This window comes from Apis florea, unplaced genomic scaffold (genome assembly GCF_048593485.1).
Source record: "Apis florea isolate Af1SG1 unplaced genomic scaffold, ASM4859348v1 contig_3496_pilon, whole genome shotgun sequence".
NCBI classification, from domain to species: Eukaryota; Metazoa; Arthropoda; class Insecta; order Hymenoptera; family Apidae; genus Apis; species Apis florea.
The window spans coordinates 6,660,035-6,672,078 of NW_028256773.1; the positions used below are offsets into that span (position 1 = coordinate 6,660,035).

The 12,044-nt window shown below is 42.3% G+C and overlaps 2 protein-coding genes across 9 annotated transcripts in view; both read right to left on the bottom strand.

Annotated features, from left to right (window-relative positions):
* The window catches only part of LOC100871176 (uncharacterized), a 204,197-nt gene that overhangs the window by 180,520 nt on the left and 11,633 nt on the right, over positions 1–12,044 (bottom strand). The window lies entirely within an intron of this gene.
* The window catches only part of LOC147656836 (protein muscleblind-like), a 229,588-nt gene that overhangs the window by 15,314 nt on the left and 202,230 nt on the right, over positions 1–12,044 (bottom strand). The gene's annotated exons all lie outside the window — the stretch shown is intronic.

The following is a 12,044-nucleotide window of genomic DNA, read 5'->3' on the forward strand; positions in this document are numbered from 1 at the left end:
GTAAGGAACGGCGCGCGCGCACGCCACGGTTATTACGTCTTTCGAGATTACCGCAATTGCGTTGATAAACGGTCGAGCGTGCATTCAGCTCGGTGACTCTTCCCGAAATTGAGGCTTGCGGAGAGGAGGCTTGCGTCCCTGGAAGGGGGAGGTTTAAGAGGGAAATGACGGAAGGTGGACGCATCCGTTTCATTGCCCACGTGCTCGTCCATTGCGGCCACGAGAGTCTGGCCACACACGCGGATACGTTCGTAATTTTGACTTGATCTTGAAATTATCGACAATTCTATCAACCTTCGTCCATTTTATTTTGACTAACACACGAGGAGCTTTAGAAGGATGTTAATAAGGGATTGAGATATGTAAATACATAAAATTGGGTTTTTTTTTTTTTTTTAGATGGAAATTTGATGTTCAATGTGGATTTTAGGTAAGAAATTTCACGATTGAATTCGATTTTAAAGATGAGAGCTTATCCTTCTCCCGAGGCATATCGTTTGATTATAAGAATCAATGTCATCTTCTAAATTTTCCAAGTTTTCCTCGAGTTTCGCAATTTTCTCAACTCCTCCTTTACCGCCATTTATTCCGCGTAAGCGTATCCACCACGGCGGAATCCGGAATATGATTCGCATAATCCAAACCCGAAGTAAGTACGATAAAGGTAATCCACGCGTTATAAACGTCGAACGATGTTGAAAAGTTTGTACGATCGGATCGGCAAAGTGAAAAATGAAAATTAAATAAAATTGACTGGAAAAAATGTATTTATCAAGAATATCGTTGGATTAAATTTTTAAAAATAATCGATGGAATAAATTTTCAAAAAATTTTCGACTTCCTTTCGAAAAGAATTCTCATCGAATGAAAATTGCATTCTAATTTTATCAGTTTCTCTTATCTAGTTTTCCTAGTTAGAATCTGATGGCAGTGACTCGCTCAAAGGTTCAAAAGAGGATCTTCGTTTACCATTAAATTAGAGAATCTAATGGCGGCCACGGTGAAAACGAGATATCTCTCCTAAAACGATTCACACAGGGGGCATGCTATCAGTTCCAAAGGAACGCGGCAAGATAAAACGATACACGTATCGTATGAATATGTATACAGCGAGACGTGGACATACACAGAAAAATAACACGTGCGATAAAACGTGCAAATGAACGGCACAAACAGGAACAGGTTGCACGGAATGCAAATACACTCGTGCTCGTTAACGAAGAGGAAAATTACTGACCGCCACGTGTGGATAACTCTTCTCGAAAGTTCAAACGTTTCCCCCAATTCGTGTCGCTGATAAACCGATTTCAATTTGACGAGTATCAACGAGTTCTTCTTTTTTTGTAAAATTGTAAAAAAATTCTTAAAATCCCTAACTCTTCTCTTACAAACAAATATATAATAGAAGATAATTCCCTTTCTTTAAAACAATTGTTCATCCAATGTATCGTCGCTATATCGATGCGAGAGGTTCGAAGAAGAAAATTCATTCTCTCCAAACTTTCTCGATGCGATTTAACCTTTTAAAAGGAAAACACGATTTTACAACACACCGTGATACACCCGAATATATATAAACGCGAGGTCAAACTGTCGCGCACCCTCCACGTCTATTGATTTTTGCGTTGTTTGGTTTCTCGAAGACATCCGTGCCGTGTATTCGCGCGGTTCCAGCCGAGCATTTACGCTACGAAACGCGAGTATTTCCCTCGAGGAACGGTTCTCCAGGGCGGGTGCTGCCTCCGATGAATTTCTAATTGAAAATATATCGTTCTCGCTTCCCGTAAATATTTCCTACAACGAAATAAACCTTCCATCTCTTGCACCCTGATAAATTATTCAACGTTCGAATATACACCTTCGATAATAATAAACATTCTTACAATTCTTACAAACGGTGTGATCTTCAACTCTCGAATCGAATAATCGAATTACAACATTTCCAAACTTGCAAATTTCCATTGCTCGCCAGCCATCCCCTTAATTACTCGGCCGAACGAAAGAAGCCCACCATGTCGAAAAAGGGTCCCCTCGAGATGCCGACCGATCACCAATTTCCAACGTGTCACGAGAAGTTGGGACTCGGTGGAGGGAAGGGTGGGCAAGTTTTAAAGGCGGACGGTAGAAAATTCAGGTTGATCGAGATCAGGGTCGAGGGGGGAAAAACGGGTTGAAGGACGTGTTGCCAAAGTGCTTAACGAGTAGCTGAAGTTGGAGGAGGAGGAGGGCGACAGGAAGTTGGCAAAACCGTTGACTGTTGTAAGAGGGTAGGTGGTGGTGCGTATACATCGTTCCCCATTAAAACGAAATGCTGTTTCGCTATTCGTGGTGCGCCATTAGGTGTATGGAAATGGCGCATAACCCGGGCGATAAGTGCGGAAGGGGGTTGAGAAATGAGGAAGTTCCCTCCCCCCCTCCAAGGTAACCGTGCTGCCGGTTCTTCGGCTTATCTTGGCCGACTCGTCGACATACATGTCGCCCTTATCTCCTCCGTACCATATTACACGGTATACGCAACACCCTTGGCTGGCTATCTTCGAGTAGAGAGAAACGTGGCACCGTCACAATGGAGGGTGTTCGCAGTTCGGGTCGGGCATAAGGCGCGCCCACCCTTTCGCCTTAACAGATTAGATTTTTAACGACCCGAAACACGCATCCCTCCCTTCGATTCCCTTCCAGATCAGGCGGATTACGAATCGGGCTGTACGATCGGTTACGCAATTGCGGGTTATGTTTTGCCTAGGTTTGGAACGAAGCTATACGATTAATTTTTATTTACATGGAATTATCAATACAAGAATGTTTCAATTGACAACAAACTTGGAAGCGAGACTGGGTCAGCTCAAATCTTACCTTCTTCGAATTTATCAGCTTTTCGAGATGATCGCAAAAGCCAAGTTTTCAAACGGTTTCATTCTTTCTCCCCCGAAATATTTCCTTTCTGCTCGATTAACGATAAACAGGCTGTACCCTTCCATCTCATCTTCTCTACGCATTCGTGGTGTAACACCAGGTCTCCAACCCAGCCCCCTCTCCATCCAGACGCGGAAGTTTCCACCTACGCGTGCGATCGATGCACACGAAAATGTTCGCCAAATGTTCTCCGAGCGACGAACCGAGGCGTGAAATTAGCCGCGACAATGCCGTGGCTATCGGTTTGTACACTGTTGTTCGAAATTGCTTCCGTTTCTAACTAACCGTTTCATCGATCGAAGAAAGCTGATCCGACAACCCTTTAATACGATTCCCCCTAAACTCGATCCTGCGCGCAATTTCACAATTTCCACGATTTACAAAGGTAACAATTTGTAGTTTCGTGTCTGCAGGCATCGCGATCGCAAGGAGCTGATCTCCTCGGTAAATTCGATATAATCGGGGCAATAATTTCGAGGGGAACGAGGTTAGAAAGAATGGAAAGGGAAAGATCGTTGGATAAGTCTCACTTCCATAAAAAAAGATTCGAAAAATAAAATAAATATCGAAAATACGATTAAAAATTAATTGACGAATAATAAGAACATCGTTTAAAATTGTCTCGTCCGACTGCTCGCTCTTGGAAAAAAGTAATTTCCTCATTCTCCCTTTTTTATTTCGAATCACAGAATGGCGTCGAACAAGGAAAGAAGAACGATTCTCCCCCACGATTAATTTTTCAGGGGATCGAGGAGGGCGACGATTAATTCGATCTGGTCGGACGCAACGCACACAGGATCCAGATGTTGGCCCCTGATTAACATGCTCGAGGCATCGATCGCGGTGGATCGAGTCGGAGGAAGCGAAACCACCGAGGGCCGCCGATATGTCGATATTCCGCGAATTCGGCCCACGGTGTCCCCTGGAATGTGTTTAATTGAAATTACGGCCTCCGCGTCTTGTCGCATTGCCGATACGCGGCGCCCCTGTGTTTCTCCTAATGTCTTTCCGGCCCGCCCTCCAGGGGGATTCGTCCGAGATAATTGGATCGAGGCGGCCGACTACCCTGTCTTTCCTCCTATTTTCCAACATTTTACAAAATTGTGCAATATATCTCTTAACCACGAAATCTTCATCCTCGCTCTTCTGAGAACAGAAGTTTGGAATTAAAATAAAAGTTTTGTATTCGTGAACACGTTTCGATTTTACCAAATATCGAACAACCCTTTGAGCTTCGAACAATACTTATTTACGTTTGATTTTTTTAAATATCGCTTCGCGAATAGATCCCCAAGCTCTTTACGTGTAATCTTATAAAGCGTAGAGTAATATACCATCGAATGGTTAGATTTTTTTATAGAAATATTGTTTTCAAAGTTTTCTTTCGCAAGCATGGAATACGGTGGTGAATGAAATTAGTTCGAGTTTGATTTTCGTAATTCTTGCTAATTACTTTATCATTAAAATATCGCACAAAACAAGGATACAGACTTTAATACTCGACAAATTTTCTTTCTTTATAAGATACGTAAAAATATTAAAATATAAAAGTTTCATACAGTTTAATCTGTGCGTGAAATCATTTCGAGTTAGCTGAGAAATTCATGGAACGGGAAATCGTCTGGAGCGAGAAAGGGTTAAAGAAGAAAGGATCGAGGTCGAAAGCAGAGATAACGATAAATTATCGAGCGAGTTGTCGAGATTCTCGACAAAATATGGGAAATATGGGATATAAATATGTTTACCGGTCGCGACATTCGCGATCCATCACGAATCAATACGGTGGCGCTAATTAATCAAAGCAATATCGGTGGCAATAATCAAGCGATGTAATTGCAGCCATGATTAACGCAAAACGGCGCCGATTAACGATCACAAACACGTTCATACAGTTCGGATGGAAAGTAAACGCGCCCGATTTCCTCATGCTCGAGCGGTTAGAAATGGTAAATACGAGGGATGATGATATCCTCCTCTCCACTATCGAGTATGAAATTAATTTTTCAACCGCGTAATAAAATTTCGACGTCGTCCAAGGTATGGAAACGTTCGCGTCGAACGAATGGTTCGTTCGCTGATCGATTATTTCGCGATTCGAAACGTGATGAAGGAAAAAGAAGAAAAAATTGTTCTTCGTTTTATCATAGCTCGTTAGATGATCGGAAACTAATTGAAAGATATGTAATTATGATTTCTTCTAGCGAAACATACTTGATTTTTTTTTCTTCTTTTTCTTTTTCTCTCTCTCTCTTCTAAATCGTATTCATCAATATCGAACGCAAAAGCATTTGCCAAGCCTTTCTCGTCGGCGCGTAATACTTTTATGGTCGCATCTAACGATGCGAGTATAAAATTCGAAGCGCTATTAAAGCGCATATTGTCTTAGCTCAAACATCCAACGCGTAACATCTTCGAAGCGACGCATCCAAGAAAATTAGTTTTACGCTTCGAGCCGAAAGGAAAAACCGTTCCTTTCGGCCGAGAATTCATTCGTTCGAACGAAGAATCTCTCTGCGCATGCGCGCGCACACACATATTAGCAATTAGCCCCGGTGTTGATTATGCGGTTTGAACCCTTCCGCTGCCTTATTCAACCCACTTGACCCTCTCCCCATCCCCCTGTACCTCCGCATCCGTTTTTCATCTCCGTCACGACGACGAGCCTTGCCTCGCTCTCCTCTCGTCTTCGTCCTCCTCCGTGTGTTTATCGTCGTGTGTACCTAGCAGGCTCACGTAGGTAATCGCGTACGTTTACATGCGCGGCGCGGAATCCCTGATTCGTGTGCGAGCCGCCTGTGTGATTACGCCGTTTAACCGACCGATTCATTCGCTACGTGCGCACCGCAGCTATTTTCTGCCCCATGCTTTGACAGCGACACCCTTTTGTCTCGATTCACGCGCCACGGAGTCGTGACCCTTGGCGTCCGGGTTCCGCGATTGATAATTTGTTGCACGCGATACTCCCGAGCGATGGATAACTTTCGAATCTAATTCGAAGATTCGAGAACGTGCGATTCTACACACGGAGAAGAGCGATCACCGCATTTTCTGCGCCGCAAATTGGTGCGTTTATGCCCCGCCAGGCGGCGATAGATAACATCGGCTCGGCGGAAACTGCCGAGAACGGCCGAGCGCTGTTGACGGAGATCGGAGAGCGCAAGCGCAGTAGAAATTTCTATTTTTAAAAGGAAAAGGGTTTTAATGTTATAATTTAATGAAATATTTGATATTTTAGAAATATTTTAGAATAATACACGAAATATAAAATAAAAAGAGAATTTCGGAATCGAGGAATTTGCAATTCGTCTTTCAAGCTGTTAATTTCCAATTGTACGTTGAAACATTACATCGATTACAACTTCATTACTTGGCGAACGGCAGAAACGAGCAACGAGAAGCATGCAAATTTGTGCACGCACCGAACGTTTGTTTCCAGACAATCAATTTACCTCGCTCAATTAACGACCGGTGTGCATCGAAATTTCCTTCAACTTTGCGAAATTTGCCCTTAAATGTACGGATCAACGTAGAAATACGTACATCCCCAGTTACAGAAACGGAAATATCCCATTCGAAAAAAAAGTAAAAATTACATATACAACTATTTTACGCTTTATTATTATTTATAGTTAATAAATATTTTCAGAAAACGTTAAACAAACCGTAACGATGAATAACGTCGTTTCATCCTAAAAATCACAACATGTCGTCGACCCGAAAAGATTGGAAAATACTGTTAAACTAAAACCGAGATTACCAATGGTATTACCATTAACCATCGAGCGCGCGATATTATACACACACACACACATATATATATATAATTTTTCCACGTATATATAAATAAAACGGTAACAGTTTGTCTACTGTTATCCGCTAAATAATCGGCTCGAACCGGGTTGATGGGAGGCGGGACAGCAAACGGTAATTGGACAAATTGTTCATGAACGGTGGCCGCCGTGCGTGCCACGCATTCGAGGCCTCTCGTTGCGATGCAATTAATTTCCAACGAACCCTCTCCTCCCTCCTACTTACCCTATCACTCTTTTCCACGGCGCGCGGTATAAATAGCGAGGATCGAGGAGGAGGGAAGGGCTCGAGCAAACAAGAAGCTCGCGAGCAAACAACGTTGCTCCCAAGTTGCGCCCAAGTCTCCCACCACCCTCCTTCAACAACTTTTCGACAACAACTTTTCCGCGGTTCGAAGAATTTCAAGGTGTTGCAGCAACAAGATCCCCGTGTTTTAACCCCTCGACATCCTCCCCCTGGCGCTTGTTAATCCTCGCGATAAATCAGAGATATTTCTGCGCATATTTGTGCAAATTAAATTGGAATATTTTTCCACGATAGTTATTTCCTATTATTTCGAGATTTGTATTAACAGGTTGATTAAGAAACGCAATTACCTCGAACTGAAATCTAATTTTATTGGACGCGTGATGGCGAGTTTATACGATTCCAAGTTTGAGCACGTCGACTGGAGAGAGATCATAGAAGAGATCATAGAGGAGGGAACGTAAAGGTTCCATTAGCTCGCTCGTGTTCCCTCGAGGAAACCTAGTTTTCGTAACGGAGGGAGGATCGCGAGGAGGGCGTGAAAATAAAAAACGAGACGTATATTACGAAAGGTAATATCGATTCGCGAGGTTGTAACTGCGACTTGGCGAGTAAGATGGCGACGGAATGGACGATATAAATTACCTTAACCCAGTTTTCGCATGACAGAAGTTCGCTTTTATACGTTTTCCCCTCTAAATCTCCCATCTAACTAAATTTCGTGCTATCCATAAAATCATCCGTCCCCTTTGAAACATCGTTGCACGCTAAATTGTTTTGTCCCCGCGTTATTCTTAATGACGTTTCCCTCTCCCCACACTCTTGATCACGTTAATTTATATTTATACGGGCCTTTGAACCTCGAAATCCGTGCCCTATCTCCACCTCCCCAGACATCCAACCTGATTTTCCCTCGTCTTTTCCGTTTTTTCTCCCCTCTCTCATCGCGATGTGTCGATATCTTGAGGATTTTATGGTGAATTCGTCAAGTTTCCCTCAAAAATTTCTTCTCTTTCTTGTGTATGTAAAAATTCGCGTGAATTCATTTATTGCTACGAATAATATTACTCCTAAACAATATATATACATTTAAATAAACGCAACTTACCACTTCGTCTAATTAATGTGCTATTCAAGTCATTTGGAAAACGAGCAATTATTCCAAAACGCTCGTGAAAATTAGCAAATTGATAAATTAATAAATTCAAATATCCCTTCGACGTTCGATCGTCGTCGAATTAAACCTGTCGCGCGGCAGAAAGCCGATTTCGGTCAAACACGAGGCTCGAAGTGTAAAAAACGTGAAAAAAGAAAAAAAAAAGAGAGAGGCGGTTGCCGGGCCGAGTCTTCGCGCCTCGATATCTCCATTTTTCCGCGCGTTAAACCGTGCGCGGTGGTCCACCATCGATAAAAATTATAACAGCGACGGACCCCCTCCGTTAACCGCAACCAACGCCTCGTTCCGGCCGTGACACGATATGAGAATTTAATACGAGCCGCGTCCGTGGCTTGAACAGAAGTCGAATCGCAGCCTGATCGAGTCGAACGGCGGTGTTTGCAACAGCAAAACTTCCCTTCCGTCGCTCGGCCGAAATGAAATTTCGTTAATCCACTTCCAACCATCCCTTCTTTCGTCGTAATTTCGCGCCCGCGTTTCTCAAGCAAATTGCGCGTATTATAACTGTCCGCGAGAGACCGTTTAATTATCGTTATATCTCTCCCTCCGCGCGGGGACCGACTCTCTTTTTCCATTTGGCGAAATTCTTGGAACAGTAGGTGGAATAGTAGCGTAGTAGAGTCGTTGGCGAATTTTGGTAAATGGTTGCTGCAAATTCGAAAAGAGGGAACGTCTCTTTTTCTTGGCCGATTAATAATTTTCGAATTTCATATTTTATCTGAGAGGATTATTTCTTCTCGCTCTGCGGAAAATTCCATGGGATTAATTTAATATCGCGGGTTTCGTTGAGAGGAGAAGATAGATTTATGGGATTTTTTTTTTTTTATTTAAATTCCGTGAATAGGTATAGAAAGTATAAATACGGCGAGTGAAATACGTATCGTGGATGAATTTAAATTCCGAGTACGTTTCAAGAATAACAGCGGGGAGTAAGAATTTTTTACGGAGATCTTTAATCGGTCGCCAGCTGTGGCTTATAGCGTGGAATTTAATCTTGCGCGCTTGTTACGACCGATTCGCGAATACGCAACCATAAAACGTGTAACAACAGCCTGAAATCGATCCCTCTTCTTCGTCGTTTTCCATTCCGCAACAATCCTGCATCTTTTTTTTCTTCTCTTTCGAAAAAACGCGAAATGATTCGAAAACAATATTCAAACAATAGCAAAGGTGGAAAATATTCACACCTTTTTTTTTTTTTTTCGAAATAACATTTCTTGAACTCGTTACGTCCTGCCATGTCTTCCTCCATCTCTTTAATTTTTTAATTTATTAACATCGTGTTAAGTAAACACACGGCCCGATATTGAAATTTCCAACGCGGCCGGATGATTTGCTCTTTAAGGAGATGCCTACCACTATTCCATGCCTACTATCTTTTCAGAAGAAGAAAAAAGGAAGGAGGAAGAGGGGTTCGCCTCGCCTCGACTTGATTAAATTTTCCTCGGGCACCTGGTTTCCTGGCAAAGCGTCTCGGTAAATGTACCATTTCAGTTAAAACGTGTTGTATTCTAATATTGGATTGGTGGGAAGTCGGGTTTTGCGGATCAAAAGGTAAACCAATTTATCATGGTGTATGCGTGTATCCGGTTTCGAAGCTGGTTTCAGTAGATTAAGATTCTGTTATGGGTAGTTTTCATTTACAGTTTTAAATTTCTTTTCGGTGTGTATATATATATAGAGAGAGAGAGAGAACATAAGTAATTTAAATCGTAACCTTTGATAAATTGGAAAATTAAAAAAAAAAAAAAACTTTTGTTCGAACCGAGAAGTCGAGCATAGTTTATATTTAAATTAAATAATTAGGGGAAAAAAGTAAAAATTAATCTCATCCTTGCAAAGTTAGACGAACGAGAGAATCCACTATGTATCGATTTAAGCGAAAGTGGTCTCAAGAGGGGAAACAATTTGGCGAATCCGCTTGTTCCCGGACAAGTTTCGCATAAATGGAGTTCCACTGTGCTTATGGAAATTAAAACCTCTTCGACAAATATTGGCGCGAAACGACTTATGAAAGTTCCGAGTTTAATCTTGAATTTGATTAAGCTTGTTCGACGGGGAAGCGTCGGAAAACCGCCCTCTCCCACACTCCCGCGTTTTCGAATTAACCGATCGTGTATCGACATTGTTTCTTAATTAAAGGAACCGTATTCGGTTAAGGCTCGTCGATTGACCGACATATACCGGGATTATTTTCGAACGTAACGCAAATATTCCGTTCAATTGTAATTTTGAATCTAATTAACATGTCTCGAATCCTCTTACCATAAATATTCCATGATAAAACATAAAGAAAAAAAAAAAACCTTTATTCAATCTCATATTACCTCTTATTCCATTGAAAACATGAGAAAACATCATAAAAAGATTAAGCGCAATAATAAGCGCAACCGCGTGAAACGAAGTCGAGGTAGAAAATAATCGAGGCAAAAATTTCGACGAATCGTCCGCGAGAAAGAATCTCGCGCTCATCAATTACCCGTTCGTTAAAACAGGACGCATCCTGAACGCACAACAGCGTTCGCTGTGCTCGCCTATTCCACAAGTGTGCGCGCGCTTCTTTTTATCTCGGTCGAAACGGAAGTGGCGGTGGAACAAGCGCGCGTTAATAATCCGTGTGAGAGAGTCGACGCGATGGACGAGGAGGAGGAGGGGAGGCGACAGTGGCTGAAATTATCCGAAATTTCGGTGCAATTGGAAACGGAAGGGCGGTCCTCCTCCGCCCCGTTCGTTGGATGGGCGCGGGAAGGCGAGGGAAAGAGAAAAGCGGGTGGATAATTTCGGTTCTCGCGCGACAAAACATCGTGGTCGACCCTTTGCGTAATTGGCGTCACACCGGTGTTTATGGCGCCACAACGAGCCGTGCGCCGTGGGCATTACGCGCACCCACAGACACGCGCGCGCCATTGGTTCCGTGTATATGTGTACGCGCCGTCACGGTGTAAGTAACGCTTAACGGTGGAGATAGGTTGGAGGTAGAGGGCGGTGGAGAGCGGCGCGCTGATATACCGCCGTTTTCCGCTCCATCCGTGTATTTATGCTTGTGCACAGACGTTTGTGCACGGGACAAACACGGGAAACGCGACACGGCTGGTCACGCGGTTCACGTGAATACCGCGGAGCTACGCGACACCGCAAAACTGAAACTCCTCTCTCCCTCGTGGAACCGCGCCGCCATGAGACTCGGGTAACAACGGTTCCTAGAGAGTTAACGAGTACTAATTCTTTCGTATCGGTGTTTCCCAACTGTTTTGTTTTGTAATCGTATTTTGAGAGGAAAAATTATTTTATTTTTAGAGATGAATCGAGGTTTGGCTACGAACAAAAAAAAAAGCCTTAATTTTCTGTAGAATATTGCTATTACAATTGGCTCAACTCTCTCGCTTTCTTCGACCACGAGAAATTTACTTGGATACGATCGCTTTTCGTCCTCTTCATTTTCTTCGAAACATCGGTCTACAATTAAATCTTTCATTTCAATCAAATTTCTACTTCTCTCTTTTAAAAATCACTATCTCTAATCTCGTTTGTTTCTAATAATATAATACAGAAGAAGAAAAACCGGAAATAATCACGATCCTTAATATCTTAACACGAACGTACCATTTTATCATCAATAAAAACAATTTCACTGCAATCTCAGAATTATCTTGATCGAGAAATTCATCGTTATCATTACAGTGTATCGGTACAGGTGTTGGAATCATTAATTTCATATAGTATTATAAATTCAATATATGCGAGTCTATGTATCTATATATATATATCTGCTTGAATTTATTCATTTTTCAACGATATACGTTCCAGATACCAGAACTCGACACGGAATAAAAATATTCCGCGATCTAATTATCCATTTATATTCATAACCTATCACCAGTTTTCGCAGACCATAATT